Source organism: Typopeltis vanoorti, chromosome 9 (assembly GCF_054136105.1).
Source record: "Typopeltis vanoorti isolate ZY-2024b chromosome 9, IOZ_Tvanoo_1.0, whole genome shotgun sequence".
Classification (NCBI taxonomy): Eukaryota; Metazoa; Arthropoda; class Arachnida; order Uropygi; family Thelyphonidae; genus Typopeltis; species Typopeltis vanoorti.
Window position 1 is genome coordinate 143,990,109 of NC_143557.1, and position 18,585 is coordinate 144,008,693.

The window sequence follows — 18,585 nt, forward strand, 5'->3', positions numbered from 1 at the left end:
AGGGAACCAGGGCGAACAGCGAAAAGTCAGCTACTGGAATAAATCTGAAAACAAACCCCAACTCAACATCACCAGAGTTAAAGATCGGTACTATCAACGTAAGAAGCCTGAATGGCAAAGAAATGGAGCTAGCTGAGGAATTAGATAAGTACCAGATCGACATAATAGGGGTGACTGAAACAAAAAAGACCAAAACTGGTGAGATCTTTCTGAGCAATAAATACAAAATGTTATATTCAGGCAATAACAATCAAGGAAAAGAAGGAGTAGCCATAGTATTCAACACAAAATACGAGGCTAATCTTCTTGAATGGCAGTCAGTCTCAAGTAGAGTAATGTGGGCAAATATGAGAATGGGGAACTGGACAATGAGACTTATTTGTGCCTATGGTCCCACAGAAGGTTCTACTAAGGTAGAAGTGGAGGAATTTTTTGAGGCTTTAGAAAAAGCAACTGACACAATGAAAAAGGAAAAGTTGGTCCTTGTTGGGGATCTAAATAGTAGAGTAGGAAATGATTGTGAGAGACATACAAAAATATTTTGGGAAAATTTGGAGAAAAGAGCAAAGCTAATAATAATGGCAAATATCTGTTGGATTTCTGCTCAGGACATGGACTGGTTATTACTAACACCATGTTCCAACATAAAAATGTGCACAAATTCACATGGAGAGAAGAGGCTAGGAATAAGAAAAGTCTCATTGACTATGTTATTGTTGATAGTGATGTTTTCTCCCTGGTGCAGGACACCAGAGTGTACAGAGGATTTGAAATTGGAAGTGATCACTATTTAGTCTTGAGCAGGATAAAATTGAATTTCATATTGAAAAGAATAACATGTAAGAAAGTTTTAAAGCGAATAAAAGTTGAGCAGCTCTCAGATGTAAACTGTAGACTAAAATACAGAAATATTATTGAAAAGAAAATGAAAGAGTTTGAGAACAGGAAGCAAACCTTGGAGATTCAGTGGCAAACTCTGAAGGAAACATTGCTTGATTCTGCCAGAGAGGCATGTGGTGAGGTTGTGTGCAAAGATAAAAAAATCAGAACTCCCTGGTGGACACAGGAAGTTAAAGAGGCAGTGAAGGAAAAGAAGAAAGCTTATCAAAAGTTCCTGGCAAATAAGTCAGCTTTTACTCTTACAGAATACAGAGACAAATGTAAGAAAGCTAAACAGTGTGTAAAACTAGCTAAACAAAAGTCATGGGAGGACTTTGGCAAGAATATAGAAAATAAATATCAAGAAGGTGGCAAAATATTCTGGAGGTTGTTGAAGAAGCTTAGGAATGGAGGAAAGAGTGTTGTAAAAGGAATTAGAGATGATAAAGGTGAAATGAAAACAGGAGAAAAAGATATCCTTGAAGTATGGAGTAATTACTTTGAAAAACTGCTAAATGAAACAAGCAGTGATGACAGCACAGTGATAAAAAACACTGACTAGGCATGCAGTCAGGAATACATATCCATACTAGAAGTAGAAAAAGCCATCAAAGGCTTGAAATGTGGAAAGGCAGCAGGAGTAGATGATATTTGACCAGAAATGCTGAAGTATGGTGGTATAAGAGTCTTACAGTGGCTGCACTGCATAGTTCAGAAAGCCTGGACAGAGGGACGAATTCCCGATGATTGGAGTAGAGCTCTCATAGTACCCATATATAAAAAGGGAAATAAAACTGAATGTGAGAATTACAGAGGTATTTCCCTACTGAGTGTTCCTGGCAAGATCTATGCAAGTATACTTGAGAAACGGTTGAGAAGAATTGTGGAAGAAAAGCTTGGTGAAGAACAAGCTGGATTCAGGCCAAATAGAGGCTGTCAGGATCAGATCTTCACTTTACGACAAATAGTCGAGAAAGCATGGGAATATAACAAAGATCTGTATTTAAGTTTTGTCGATTTGGAAAAGGCATATGACAAGGTGCCAAGAGAGAAGCTATTCAATACGCTGCAGTTATATGGTGTCAATGGGGCATTATATCAAGCAATACTTAGTCTTTATTTGAGTTGTGAGTCAGCAGTTAGAATTGAAGGAAGTACAGGAAGATGGTTTAATGTTAAATCTGGTGTGAGACAAGGATGTACATTATCCCCTCTGTTATTCATTATCTATATGGATCACATTATGAAGGAATGTGGTATTAAACCTGATATCAAAATTGGAGATGTTAATGTCAGCTCTTTGCTTTATGCGGATGATGTTATACTTCTAAATAAATCCGCTACAAGTCTGCAAGATTCTCTGACTAAATTGAATAGCTGTTGTAATAGATATGGTATGAAGGTCAGCAATAAAAAGACAAAGACAATGAAAATAGGCAGAATCATTGAAAATGTCAACTGTGTTGTGAATGGAGAACCTGTGGAACAAGTAAAACATTTCAGCTACTTAGGCACAATTTTTACTGAAGATGGTAAACTAAATATAGAAATAGACAACAGAATCAGCAAAGCTGGTATCGTGGGACGTCAATTGAATAAATTCATATGGAATAAGAAAGAAATTAGTCGGAACACTAAATTAGCTGTATACAAGACTGTGTTCAAACCAATTTTAACTTATGGATCTGAGAGCTGGGTCAGAAGTAAAACACTTGACCAAAGACTAGAGACCGCAGATATGAGAGTCCTGAGAAAGATTAGAGGCGTGAACAGATGGCATCAATGGCAATATCATATTAAAAATGAGGATATTAGGAAAGAACTTGACATTGTCAGCATCCAGGAATGCGTTAGCAGAGCTAATCTCAGATGGTATGGTCACTTAAATAGAATGGGAGAGGAAAGATTAGCAAAACAAGTGTTCTCTGCCAGGTTGGCAGGAAAACGACCCAGAGGAAGACCAAGATATAGGTGGATTGATACGGTACAAAGTGCCTTAGACGATAGAAATATAAGATCTGATAATGTTGGAGTCTTGACAAGTAACAGACTGATTTGGAGGAAAATTGTAGATAGGAAGTTAGTAATGATGTAATTTTTTCATGTAGTACTGTCATATCCTGTAGACCCCTTGAGGGTACATGGCAGGAATTTGATGATGATGATGATGATGTATCTTAGGACATCATACAGTTAGGGCACATGATTACAATAGAATCTCATTAAACGTGTGTAACGTGTTCGAGAAAAAAAAAAAGAAAAAAAATTAATTATTTAACACAATTTTCATATTGTGTTAAATTAACCACAGTGAACATTAAATAATTTTTACTGTGGTTAATACATGTGTTTCTTTTAATTATGATCGCACCACAGGTTTCGTTATTTAAAAAAAGTTTTATTCCTTCACGGGAAATGACAGTGCAGAAGACAAACTTACTAGGAAAACTGCAATTAAAACAGGGTAAGCTACAAGCTAGAATCTCTTTTTTAAAAAAGTGCAGATGCTATAATCTTATTCCAACCTTTGCAAAACTGAAAGAAGCCATCAAATCTCCAGGTGCCCATAAAATCTATCAAAAAGCAAGTCATTCCTTACTACTCAATCAGTTACGAGTTTCTAAGCATGAATTAGCAACAAACAATTTAAATATTACAGAACTAGAAACAGGCTTGTCAAATATACGTTAAATCAAGAATTACTACAATTAATTATAACTGTCTCAAAGAATTTGGGAAAAAAAGCTTTTGATAAAAGCAATAGTGCTCTACATATTAAATACCTTAATCTATTAAATCAATCAAAAATGATCATTAACAAATTACCAATGGAAAAGTGGGTAGTCAATTTATCTAACCATCCACTAACAAAAGATGAATTAAACGTTCTAGCAAGAGGCCATAAATTTGTGATTTCACCAAAATGGTTCCCATATTTAGACTTCGTACATAATATAGAAAGAAACGTCAACCATCTCTCCAGTATTGAAGCCAATAGACTTCGATTTGAAGTAGCTAAAGTGATCTACAATGCCAAACCTTCAGAATTAAATATCTCACCATCAGAATTGAAAGCTATTATTTCCTTAAAACATAATAAAAACATAATCATTACCAGAGCTGATAAAGGAAATACCACAGTGGTTCTCGATACGAAGTCATATGACCAAAAAATGAATTTACTTCTTCGAGATCGTAATACTTACGCCAAATTGGATTATGATCCTACAAAATGTCAACTCAGAAAATTAAATAAGCTACTTAATGAAACTTCCTCCTTAGATGAAGAAACAATCAAAAAACTTAAGACATACCATGCAAGACCTCCTAGAATTTATGGCTTACCTAAGCTACACAAAACTAATGTTTCACTTAGACCTGTCGTAGACTGTATCAGCAGTCCAACTTACAAATTATCAAGATTCTTATCTAACCTTCTCCACCCTCACATAGGCCACTCAGTCTCTTCAATCAAAAATTCTACTGAGTTTCACACAAAAATTAAAGACATTCAACTATCAAAAACTGACTTGTTAATCAGTTTCAACATTGTTTCCCTCTTCACAAACATTCCCCATAAAGAAACAATAGAATTACTAACTCAAAAATTTCCGTCTGATATAGTTGAATTGTTCAAGTTTGTGATTGCATCAGGTTACTTCACCTGGAAAGGGCAAATTTACAAGCAAGAAGAAGGAACAGCAATGGGATCTCCTTTATCACCAAACCTAGCAAACTCGTTTCTAGAACACCTTGAAGAAAAAATATTCACTTTTGAACCCAAACCAAAAATTTGGTTAAGATATGTCGACGATGTATTTGCAGTCTGGGATCATCCCGAACATGAATTACAACTGTTTCTAGATAAAATTAACCTTCTTCATCATTGCATCAACTTTACGTAAGAAAAAGAATCTCCACAGGGTATCTCCTTTTTGGATTTACACATCCAAAGAAAAGAAGACGGTTCCATCGCCATGTCTGTCTGTCTGTCTGTCTGTCGCAAGCCTACATTCTCAGGTCGCTACATTCACAATTCTTCTGCTCATCATCCATCTCAGAAATCTGGCATTATTAAATCACTAGTTTCCAGAGCACACAAATTCTGCTCCTCTGAAGAATCTTTAAACCAGGAATTAGAAGTAATCAAAAATACAGACATCTTAAATGGATATAATCAGAAAACAACTAAAAAAAAATCATCAGTCACTTCTTCACACATCAAACCAGACAGGAAGAAGTCCATAGGATTCCCATACCTTAATTAAATTATGAAGAAATACAATTTTGCCACTACTTACAAACCTATCAACCAAATTTACAACTTGTTACCTTCTCCTAAGGACAAACTCTCACCTTTGATGTTGCCTGGTGTTTATGAAATTCTATGCTCATGCAAATTGTCTTACTTTGTACAGACTGGTAGGTCTGTTCAGGTCTGTTCAGAAACGCATCTCGGAACACCAAGACCACATTCATCTTTTTAAACCGCAGAAATCTGGCCTCTCTCAACACAGAATTGAAAATCCAAACCATAGGATCCATTGGGAAAAGTCTAAACTTTTACATAAATCTTTATATAAACCTGAATGTTTATACAAAGAAAGTTCTGAAGCCCTACTACACAGACCAAACTTAAACCGCAACGACGTTCTTACTATTCCTAAAGTATAGGAAATTGTCATACAAAATTGTGTTAAATAATTAATTTTTTTTTTTTTTCTGTAACATGTTACGCATGTTTAATGAGATTCTATTGTAATCATGTGCCCTAACTGTATGTTATTCTTATTATTGTTTTAAACTACTGTACTGATGATGTCCTAAGATACTTAGGATGAAATATTTACAATTAAATAATTTTCACTGTGGTTAATACGTGTTTCTTTTAATTATGATTGCACCACAGGTTTCGTTATTTAAAAAAAATAATAAAAAAAAAACATTTGTATAATGTTTATTAACAATATAGAAATCGCAAATCTGCCCAGCTATTTTAGGGTGGGGCCCCTGAAAGCTCTCTCAAAATGCTCGACTCAATACAGAGGAGAGCAATTAGAGTTATCAATGAGTTATCCCTTACCAACTCTCTCCCCTCACTTTCACACAGACATATGGTCTCTGCAGTATGTATATTCTACAAATATTTCCATGGGAAATGCTCATCTGAAATAACTTCAATGATTCTTCTGCTCAGTGCTAAGCTCATTGGAACACGTGCAGCTGCTGCACAACATCCCTTCACAGTACACCTAAAAACAAACAGAACAAGTTTCTTTTCCTCTTCCTTCATCCCTGCAACTGCTTCACTGTGGAACAGTCTCTCACCTGCTGTGTTTCCCAAGGAATACAATTTAAAGTAATTCAAATCAAATGTAAACAAATTTCTCCTTTCCCAACCCACTACCCATACACGGTACTAATGTACTATAGATTGAACAACCACCCTCATGTGTATAGGCTCAACATAAAAAATAAATAAATAAAAAAATCAAAGAAACATCCATTGGTTTTTGTTGATCTATGTTAATCTGTGTTTTTTCTACATGTAATGTTAGAATAATGAATAACACACAGTTATCCATTAATAAACCTATCAACTCTTGTAGCGCAGTTTTACCATAGGAATGAGAAGTTTTTTCTGCATTTTAGCATATAAAATTTTTAGTTAGAAAAATTTAACTTTTAATTTTGTTCATTTGCTTACATGCAGTGTTCAAATATGCCTTTAATAGAAATGCCATTAGATTTGCTGGCCTGGTTGGCCAAGTGGTTGGCATATTTGATCCAGCCTGTGGGTTCAAATCTTGCCATGGGCATGGATATTTGTGATTGTCTTTAAGTGGGAGATGAACTTCATTGCCCAGTTAGAATACTTTCCTGCTTTAGAGGCCTGAAGTGGCTTGAAAAAGTTCCATGTTTAGTCTCTAGAGCAGGGTTTCCAGACTTGATAAAAAATGAATAAAATAATCCAATAAAATAAAAAAATTAATAAAAAGAAAAAAACCCTTAGCTCACCCACAGTATGAATGTACTATACATTTACTATAACTTTTCATGGTTGGGAGCCAAATAAAAAAATAAATAAAAAGAAGTGACCTTTTAACTCTTCGCAATTTGTCATCCTTAAATGGCTGAACACCCTTTGACCATTTAGAACAGAACTGTTTGCTATGTCACTTCATTTTCTCTTTTAGGATGCAGTGTTCTTATAATCAACTGTTTGTCAGATATCAAAAAATAACTTTTTTGATATCTGATTTCTGACAAACTTTCTAATGCACTGATCTGTTCATTAATCCAGAACCTGTAGCACATTGTTGCTACATGAAGCAAATGTTGAGAAGATAAAAGGAATGTGTTGATATTATTTCTTGAACATTTGGTAATTTTAATCATTTCAGAAAACAGTATAGTAAAGAGAAAGAGAAATTTGAAGCTGAGCTTTGTATTAGTAGATGTTGACCAGTAACTGCTCATATTTTCAGTTTTAAAGGAAATTGAAGGCATTTTAACAGAGTAGTGACCATGAAAATACTTATAGAAAAAGACAGAAACAGAAAACATGTAGGAGTAAGTGGCTGGCAGAGTATGTTAGTAAAAGGGATAATCTGTTAACTCAGGTGATCCCTTCTGAATGGCATTGACCATTTTAAGGAAGTTTTCGTACACCACACATGTGAGACCAGTATTCTAAGGATGATCAGATTTATGATATTTATATATATTGTTAGTAGTGTCCGCGTGTTAGCCTAGTTGTTTTGCTCTTCGCAAAGAAGGAGTGTCCCAGGTTCGATTCCCATCAAAGATGTGAGGAACTTGAGGATCTTCCTCGGGCATAGCCAAGTTAGCCGGTCTTGGGCAGGCAGCAGGGTTTTTTTCTGCCAGTTTATCTGGCGTTTTTCATCCTGCAAGCAGGCAAACCAGCCCCGTGAACATACGCTTCTACAGCCAAAAATATATCCCCCCCCAACAGTGGCAGACTAACAACAGGTCAGTTGTTAGTCTGCTAACAACTGACCTGTTGTTAGAGTAGTACTAACAAGTAGTCACATCTAAGTAACATGTGAACCCTGCATAGGAAGCGAGAATAACGTGTAGTGAAAGAAGATATATATTGTTAGTAGTTTTACATATGAGAACATAAGAGAAATCTTGAAAAATATTAATAACTCAATAAATTATTTACTTTCTTCCTCTGTTCTTGTATATACTGTGAAGCCCTCTTATGGTAACCACCAACACAGAAGTGTATCATTACACATACAAATTCTTTAGAGATATTATTACATGAAAGCATGTCAGTCAGGTAAGTGGAAATTAAAATTGCCATGACAGCTCAGTTGGCTTGCCTTCATGTGCATCATCATCAAATTCCTGCCATGTACCCTCAAGGAGTGTACAAGATATGACAGTACTACATGAAAAAATTACATCATTACTAACTTCCTATCTACAATTTTCCTCCAAATCAGTCTGTTACTTGTCAAGACTCCAACATCATTAGATCTTATATTTCTATCGTCTAAGACACTTTGTACCGTATCAATCCACCTATATCTTAGTCTTCCTCTGGGTCATTTTCCTGTCAACCTGGCAGAGAACACTTGTTTTGCTAATCTTTTGTCTCCCATTCTATTTAAGTGACCATACCACCTGAGATTAGCTCTGCTAACATAGCATCCATTCCTGGATGCTGACAGTGTCAAGTTCTTTCCTAATATCCTCATTTTTAATATGATATTGCCATTGATGCCATCTGTTCACGCCTCTAATCTTTCTCAGGACTCTCATATCTGCGGTCTCTAGTCTTTGGTCAAGTGTTTTACTTCTGACCCAGCTCTCAGATCCATAAGTTAAAACTGGTTTGAACACTGTCTTGTATACAGCTAATTTAGTGTTGCGACTAATTTCTCTCTTATTCCATATGAATTTATTCAATTGACTTCCCACCATACCAGCTTTGCTGATTCTGTTGTCTATTTCTATATTTAATTTACCATCTTCAGTAAAAATCGTGCCTAAGTAGCTGAAATGTTTTACTTGTTCCACAGGTTCTCCATTCACAACGCAGTTGACATTTGCAATGATTCTGCCTATTTTCATTGTCTTTATCTTTTTATTGCTGACCTTCACATCAAATCTATTACAACAGCTATTCAATTTAGTCAGAGAATCTTGCAGACTTGTAGCGGATTTATTTAGAAGTATAACATCATCCGCATAAAGCGAAGAACTGACATTAACATCTCCAATTCTGATATCAGGTTTAATACCACATTCCTTCATAATGTGATCCATATAGATAATGAATAACAGAGGGGATAATGTACATCCTTGTCTCACGCCAGATTTAACATTAAACCATCTTCCTGTACTTCCTTCAATTCTAACTGCTGACTTACAACTCAAATAAAGACTAAGTGTTGCTTGATATAATGCCCCATTGACACCATATAACTGCAGTATATTGAATAGCTTCTCTCTTGGCACCTTGTCATATGCCTTTTCCAAATCGACAAAACTTAAATACAGATCTTTGTTATATTCCCATGCTTTCTCGACTATTTGTCGTAAAGTGAAGATCTGATCCTGACAGCCTCTATTTGGCCTGAATCCAGCTTGTTCTTCACCAAGCTTTTCTTCCACAATTCTTCTCAACTGTTTCTCAAGTATACTTGCATAGATCTTGCCAGGAACACTCAGTAGGGAAATACCTCTGTAGTTCTCACATTCAGTTTTATTTCCCTTTTTATATATGGGTACTATGAGAGCTCTACTCCAATCATCGGGAATTCGTCCCTCTGTCCAGGCTTTCTGAACTATGCAGTGCAGCCACTGTAAGACTTTTATACCACCATACTTCAGCATTTCTGGTCGAATATCATCTACACCTGCTGCCTTTCCACATTTCAAGCCTTTGATGGCTTTTTCTACTTCAAGTATGGATATGTATTCCTGACTGCATGCCTGGTAAGTGTTTTTTATCACTGTGCTGTCATCACTGCTTGTTTCATTTAGCAGTTTTTCAAAGTAAATACTCCATACTTCAAGGATATCTTTTTCTCCTGTTTTAATGTCACCTTTATCATCTCTAACTCCTTTTACAGCACTCTTTCCTCCATTCCTAAGCTTCTTCAACAACCTCCAGAATATTTTGCCACCTTCTTGATATTTATTTTCTATATTCTTGCCAAAGTCCTCCCATGACTTTTGTTTAGCTAGTTTTACACACTGTTTAGCTTTTTTACATTTGTTTCTGTATTCTGTAAGAGTAAAAGCTGACTTATTTGCCAGGAACTTTTGCTATGTTTTCTTCTTTTCCTTCACTGCCTCTTTAACTTCCTGTGTCCACCAGGGAGTTCTGATTTTTTTATCCTTGCACACAACCTCACCACATGCCTCTCTGGCAGAATCAGTCAATGTTTTCTTCAGAGTTTGCCACTGAATCTCCAAGGGGTGATTCCTGTTCTCAAACTCTTTCATTTTCTTTTCAATAATCTTTCTGTATTTTAGTCTACAGTTCACATCTGAGAGCTGCTCAACTTTTATTCGCTTTAAAACTTTCTTACATGTTATTCTTTTCAATATGAAATTCAATTTTATCCTGCTCAAGACTAAATAGTGATCACTTCCAATTTCAAATCCTCTGTACACTCTGGTGTCCTGCACCAGGGAGAAAACATCACTATCAACAATAACATAGTCAATGAGACTTTTCTTCATATGCTGGGACATTAATACCATACCCAACTGCTTGAAATTGAAATGAAAGTTTCATTCTGCTAAGCTAAACACTAAATTGGCAGCACCCATGTAGAGCTTTTCATAATCTACATAGCTATCACCACTCCAATTTAAGAAGAACTGTTTGGAATATTAAATCAAGAACTGTGGTCGATCTTCTATATTATCTCCAAGATTGCAGCAACTAAAGACTTTGAAAAATTCAAGCACCATCACATGAAAAAATTTGAAGCCCTTCAAAAGCAAGAATATCTCAACCACAGGTGTAGTTAATGCCCCAAGATGCAGTTAATACCCCCCAGTCAAGGTCATAATTGTGCGAGCTCTCTTAAACAAATACCTATTCAAGAAATAATGAGCATTGTTCAATATAGATGTGGCCAGTATTCTGATAAAACTTTCCTAGGGTGACATTCTACCAAAAGAAAAGAAAAAAAGAATGTTATAATCAAAGAAGATAAGGGTAATTCAATTGTTGTAATGAATCGATTTGAATAGGATGGAAAAATGAACAGTCTTCTAAAAGACTCCTGTATTTACCAGGTTATGCATTAGGATTCTACTATATCTCAAAGAAAAATGTATATAAATTATTTAAAAAACATCTCATGCAAAGAAATTTACAAAAATTAAAACCATATTATGTTAAATCACCTGATATATAGAGTTCCAAAAATTCATAAATAATATTGGAATTAGTGATTTATATTCTATAGTTGATGGCATAAACAGTCTTACCTTCAAAGTTGCCAGACAGCAAAATCACTTCCCCTGACAGGCACTATTTACCAGTGTACCACTCACAGAAACCCTTGACCTCACTAAGCCCACTTTTCCCCGACATTTGAATCATTCAAATTCACCATACACTCATGTTATTTTTCATGGAAAACAAAAATATATAACCACTAGATGGGACTGCATTGGATTTCTGTATGCAACTTCTAGAAAGCCTTTCACTCAAACTGCTACACAAAAACCATAAGTCTGGCTACATCCATCCCATGGCAGAACATATTGCAAGGGAAAGATGTTAGCAGTGCTTGGGATAAAATCAGCGGGTATCTGAGGAAAGCAATATCAGATTGTGTCCCCATGGTCAGGAGGTCAAACAAGGCAGGCATTAGATGGATGAGCAGTAGTATCAAGCTTGAACTACAAAAAAAGAAAATGTTATGGAGAATTTACAAGGAGAAGGGCGATCAGGACACCCATGAGCAGTACAAGGCTCAAGCTAGGAAGGTTACCAGCATAGTAAGAAAAGCTAAATCAGATTATGAGAAGACCTTAGCCAAAGAGATCAAGGGTAATCCCAAAGAGTTCTTCCGCTATGTGGCAAGTAAGAGGAAGAATGACTTCGGAAGGATAACCTTAGTGGGTGCTGATGGTATTGAGGTGACAAAATCAGATGTAATAGTCGAGTTACTGAGTGATCACTTCTCAAAAGTCTATCACCCAAGTGAGGATATCTCTATACCTATAGCAATACCTAATGTGAGAATTGAAGCTAAAGAATCAGAGGTATTAAATATATTGCGAAACTTAAATGCAAACACTGCGGTAGGCTTAGATGGAATATCAGCTCGGGTGTTGCGTGAATGTGCAAATGAATTGTCAACCCCTCTTACCTGGATATTTAATTTAAGTTTGAACTCTGGTATGGTCCCTAGGGAGTGGAAGTTAGGCAAAGTGGTTCCTTTGCATAAGGGTGGCTCTAAAACTGCAGTATTGAATTACAGACCAATCACCATCTCAGGAGTAGTGGTAAAAGTATTGGAAAAGTTGGTTAAAGACAAAATTCAAGAATGGGTGGATCAGGATATGATACTCTATAGAGGCCAACATGGTTTTGTTAAAGGTAGATCCTGCCTTAGCAATCTATTAACTATCCATAATAGAATAACATCAGAGTTGGACAAAGGAACTGGCTACACAGTGGTACTTCTGGATTTTGCTAAGGCTTTTGACAGGATACCCCATAGAACACTGTTATGCAAATTGGAGCAGATGGGAATGGATATTAAATTGGTGATATGGATAGGAGAATGGCTCAGGGAGAGATACCATAAGGTGGTGTATGGAGGAGCCGAGTCCAGAATGAGGCAGGTGACCAGTGGTGTGCCTCAGGGCTCTGTGCTTGGGCCAATGTTGTTTAATTTGTATATAAATGATATAGGAAACGGCTTAAAGGGAGATATTCAGTTGTTTGCTGATGATGCAAAGTTGTGTAGTGCAATAAAAAATCAAGCTGATGTTGAAAGTTTGCAGGAGGATTTAAATAAGCTGGTAAAATGGGCAAAAGAAAATGGATGTCAGTTCAATGTGGAAAAGTGTAAAGTCTTGCATTTTGGGATTAAAAGATTACCAGCTGTGTACTACATAGATGGAAAGGTACTCCAAGAGATTGATGAGGCTAGGGACTTAGGGGTATTGGTAGATAAGGAGATGAAGTTCAGAGGACACATTGCTAAGGTGTCCAAGATTGCACATAGGATTACTTGGTTGTTGAGGAACACACTGACATCCAGAGATAAAGAGGTTATTATTCCCCTTTATAAAGCATTGATACTTCCACATTTGGATTACTGTGCTCAGGTCTGGTCACCTGGATTCCTTGGAGATGAGGAGGCTGTGGAGAGGGTTCAGAGAAGAGTGACCAAGTTGGTGAGTGATATAAAAAATGCTCCCTACATTGATAGATTGAGAGCTTGTGGATTGCAGAGATTGGTTGATAGGCGAAGAAGAGGGGATATGATAGAAACATTCAAATTACTAAAAGGTTTTTATAGGATTGATGCAGGGGAAATGTTTCAGCTGTGTGATAGTGATGGAAGAACAAGAGGTCATCTCTGGAAATTAAAGAAGAGTGTGGTTAACAAAGGTGTCAGAACAAGGTTTTTTGCCTGGAGGGTGGTGAATGAGTGGAATTCATTGCCTGACTTTGTTGTGGGCTCTTCATCTGTAAATGAATTCAAGAAGAGATATGACAGATATTGTTTTGCTAGTTTGGGTCTCCCGCGATGAGTCTACTGACTCCATGGAGATACCCGTAATAATAATAATAATAATAATAATTATGTAGATAATGTGGTTGCCATTTGGTCTCATTGTTTAGACAGATATATTTTTAGCACATTTAAACAGCCATCGTCATCAACCTTTCAGGGATTTAGGCCCAATAGCCTGTTCTGGTCTCATTCCATCTCTTCCTTAGTTGTCGCATCCAACTGGGTGGTATCAGAGTATTTTTTTGGGTAGTTTTGAACTGTCCATTCTTCAGTATGTTCAATCCTCTTCTTTCAATATTCATATATTTTGTCCAATACTGAGTCAATTTTTAATTCTTTATGTATTTCTGTGCTGCTGCTTCTTTTATCAAAGTGGAGTATAGCCTGCTGCCTTTTGCAGGAATTTCATTTCTCCAGTTTCTGTTTTTTTTTTCTTCTGCAGGTCCATAATTCACTTCCATACAGCAGAGGTCTTGCCAAAACTTTATAAACTCTTATTCTTGTATGCTTTTGAATTTGGTTAGGTTTGAAAATATTATTGATCATTTCTGTTATTTTTTAGGAAGTTTGAAATTTTGATATCAATATCAACTTCTTTGTTCTAAAATTTTATTCTGTCATGATTTTGCTTCTGACTGGAGATGGTCCTTTAAAAGTCATGATTTTTGTTTTGTCTGTTGAAATTTTTAGCAATTATGTTTAAGGAGTATATTATTATTATTATTCATGACACGTCCTAGGAGTCCAAAGACTCATCGCGGGAGGACACCTATTGTACAACTCTTCGTCTCCACCACTACACCGAACCTCTACCACCAATCATCAACATCAGTGCCATCTACTGGCGACTACTACCACCACCACAGCTAGTATTTTTTGTCTATAAATTGCATGTGTTCTGAAGGAGTATATTGATCTCTAGAGTTCATCTTCACTTTTTGTTATGATTATTTGGTCATCTGCAAATGAAAAGGTATTTAAATATAGTTCCACAATCCAGTTTAAATGCTGGTTTTATATTTTTCCTCCATTTCTTTACTATTTCATCTATACAAATATCTACACTCATACTACACAAATATCATAAGTATGGTTACATTGTGCATCCTTGATGGATTCTTATGTTTATTGATTCCATTCTGTAATTTTTTCATTGATTACAGCTATTTGGTTATTTTGATACATGTTAGCTATTGCAGCAAGCAGTTGATTTGGAATGTTTAGATTCTTGAATATGGTTCAAAGTTTGTTCCTTAAAATTCTGTCAAAGGTAAGCTACAAATGCTGTGTGTTTCTATGTTGAATTCACAATGCTTTTCCATTAAGATTTTTAATGTAAAAGCTGTGTCAATGCACGATCGTCCTTTTCAACAGCCATTTTTCTTCATAAAGTTTATCTTCTACATGTGATTTAAGTTTTGAAGTTAATTTTCATGTATATAACTTATAACCAGTATTTAGGAGACTTATTTCTTTTTAGTGTTTGCAGTTGCACTTGTTGCCTCTTTTATATATTGGAGTTGTTGGATTCTGAATATATAGAGATTTGAGTAATTATTGTTTGTTTCAGAATCCAACATGATCTTCCATCACATAGGCAAAACTTGTAAATATTATTTAATATAAATCACTTATTTTACAATTTAATATTCATATAACTACCTTAATTTTGTCTAATATTTAATTAATTAATCAAAGATATATGTAATAATAATGAAAATACTGTATTAAATATTATTAAGTTATTTTATTTATTACTATGTTAATATTATAGAATTTGTACTTGATAATTTTAACTGCGTATTAATTGAAATGTAAATATTCTCTATTTATTTCTGTTTATAGAAGTTATGCAATAGCTCAATTTTATTATATTTTGTTTTGTTGTCATGGAAACTCATGAAGTAAGCGAGTGCGAGTGGAACAGAGCGTGAGCTAGGAGAAGTATAAATAAAAAAATATAGAGTTAAAAAGAGAGTTGGAACGGAAGCAAGGGTATAAACCAGAGAGGTGGAAGTAAATGAACAGTTCTCAAGGGCAGAAGTTAAAAAGGATAATAATTATAAGCAAGTAAAGACGAAGTGGATCTTATAGTTAGCTGAAGGTGAAGTCAGCGGTAATAATAAAAGGAATTTAATGCCGCAATCAGATAATATGGAAGAGCTGGACGTTCAGTAAAGAATTCTGATTAAATCCAGTTAATCTAGAATTGCGACTTAATTCTAAATCGCCCTAAGGAGAACTTCACAGTGTTCAATTATTTAATGAGTGGTAACAAGGATAATTAAAGTACCTTACAGTTGATATCTATAGTTGTGAAGCGTGATTAATAGTGTTTTAGTTATAACTGCGGAGAAGTCTTATAAATGTATTCTTAAGTGTAACAAATATATTTTGAAAGTTATTCGCAACATAATTGATGTACTAGGAACTGTTTCTGGTAAGCACTGACATATTGATTATTTTCAATGTATGAAGAATTGAATGTTAGTCACGCTATGTTTAACCTAACTTTAACTGTGGAAATTCTTTGCGAATGAAAATTGAACGGAAGTAAATGAACAGTTCTCAAGGGCAGAAGTTAAAAAGGATAATAATTATAAGCAAGTAAAGACGAAGTGGATCTTATAGTTAGAACTGCACAGTGTTCAATTATTTAATGAGTGGTAACAAGGATAATTAAAGTACCTTACAGTTGATATCTATAGTTGTGAAGCGTGATTAATAGTGTTTTAGTTATAACTGCGGAGAAGTCTTATAAATGTGTTCTTAAGTGTAAGAAATATATTTTGAAAGTTATTCGCAACATAATTGATGTACTAGGAACTGTTTCTGGTAAGCACTGACATATTGATTATTTTCAATGTATGAAGAATTGAATGTTAGTCACGCTATGTTTAACCTAACTTTAACTGTGGAAATTCTTTGCGAATGAAAATTGAAAATAAGAATTGATGAGAGTTATTTACAGCAATTAGTGCCTACGGTGTTCTTTAAGCGTATAGCATAGCTGAGAACTGTGTGGAAACCATTCAGATAGGAAGTTCTATTGTATTTAATTAAGTGTAGGAACTTTGTGACTCAGAAACTGAGAAAGTGTATGTGATGGTTTGGAAGATTGAACTAATGTGTTTGACTTGACCTAATATTTAACTTGATCCTATTGTTTGAAATTAGAAGTGGAATTTATGTATGTATTATATAGCTTATATTAAATGTTTTATTTTGTCAATCTAATTATTGTGTTTGCCTGAATTCCTTTTTATTGCACCGTTCATAAAAATTCGAATCTTGCGGGAATCCTAAGTGGAAAACAAATACTTCGGCCAGAATGAATGAGGAGACTGCTAACTAACTATCTGTGAATTTATCCTACTATTTTATATAGACTAATGTAAGGATAGAGTGGCGCAGTATAATAGAAATTTCTCTACCTTGGATTGGTGATCAATTCATAATTAGTTGTTTTCTTTTTATGAAAGTAACTTATAACAAGATGGCGGATTCGAACATTGGAAAAAGAGAACGTCACGACAGAGTGCTAATTACTTTCTTTCAACTTTCTGGGATTTTCCCTTGCTGCCAGATATTGTTAAATAAAGGTATTATTTCTGGGAAAATCCCATGTTACTCCTCTTAAAAACTTATTATTTTTATAGCTATTTTTTTGCCTGTCTTCGTTTAGGAGTGTCCCTTATTTTAAATACATTGGCTCTTTACTCAAGAATTCTTAGGGTATTATAAGTGTATTTTAAAGGTAAGTATATGCAGATTAATAGAGGAAGAAATTTTGCGCATACCTTGTTTGGAAGTTAGGATGTCTTCTTTCTCCATACTTCTGCTGTTAGCTGTAAAAAAAAAAAGGGGGGGGGAGTTCAGAAATGCAGAGGGGGGGGTGTTTGATAAATTAGAAAACCCGAGTTTTTTTTTAATAATATATATACATATATATACATTATTATATTTAACGGCGCTTTTTGGGGAAGGGGAAGGATTATATGGGAAACTGGGGCATTGGAAAGCCACTCCTAAACGAAGACAGACAAAAAAATAGCCGTAAAAATAATTGTTAAATAATTTTAAAAGTTGTTTGATGAATAGGATGCCTGCATGCTTAGTTAGTTCTATATTTATTTCATCTTCTCCAGTGGATTTTGGAGAAAGAAATAGAACTGCTGAGAAAGGAGATGGAAGGAAGAAGACAGAGTTGAGGAGGGTGAATGAATATCTTGGGAGGATAGAGAAGTAGGCTCGTGTGTGAGAGAAACAAGAGTAAGTGTAAGAGAACAGCATCAGAGAGGAAGGCAAGAAACTGGGAGACACAGTGGAAGGGAGGAAATTGCAGGAAAAAAAAAAGAATGTAGAAGCAAGTGAGAGAGAAAGAAGAGGGAGATTGTAAGCTGTAAGAGTCAGGGTTGCCAGTGATAGAGGAATAGAATCTATTCGATTATTCGGGGTGTGCAGAATAGAGTGCCAGAGGAGTGCTTGCCTGGTGGAATGATAGAGTGTGGCAATGGCAGTGAAGAGGAAAAAGAGGAGGAGAAAGTGAAAGTGTGGAGGAGATGATAGTAATAGTTGGACTGAATGACCTAAGAGGTAGCGTGAATTACGTAGCATGAGGTCTGAGATTGATATTAGACGTAGTGCAGCAGAAATGTGTCCTAGGAAAGATAGTGATGCTGCCCTGGTATGATAATTCAGAGTGTAGGAGAAGAGCAGTGATGATGGTGATGAATGAGATGATAGCAAGAATATGCAGATAAAGGGGGTCTGGAATATGTGGATGCGTGGACACTTAAGGATAGAAAGGAGCTGTATGCCAGAGACAGATAGCATGTGAATATAGAAGGACGCAGACATTTGGAGAGACTTTCTGTGAAAGTATGTCAGGACAGGGGAAACTAGAATTGCACAGGTCTAATGTTGCAGGGATTGCCTCAAGTGGGGATAG

At 35.5% G+C, this 18,585-nt stretch overlaps 1 protein-coding gene across 8 annotated transcripts in view; it reads left to right on the forward strand.

Annotated features, from left to right (window-relative positions):
- LOC150103650 (uncharacterized) overlaps positions 1–18,585 on the forward strand; it is a 374,591-nt gene that overhangs the window by 271,488 nt on the left and 84,518 nt on the right. For 3 of the 8 annotated variants that reach the window (XR_016548859.1, XR_016548862.1, XR_016548863.1), the window contains one exon: positions 17,117–17,218. The exons of the other annotated variants lie outside the window; for them this stretch is intronic. The gene's annotated coding sequence lies outside the window, so the exon portion shown is untranslated. Of the gene's footprint in view, positions 1–17,116; positions 17,219–18,585 lie in introns of those variants that run through there. 8 annotated transcript variants of the gene reach the window in all.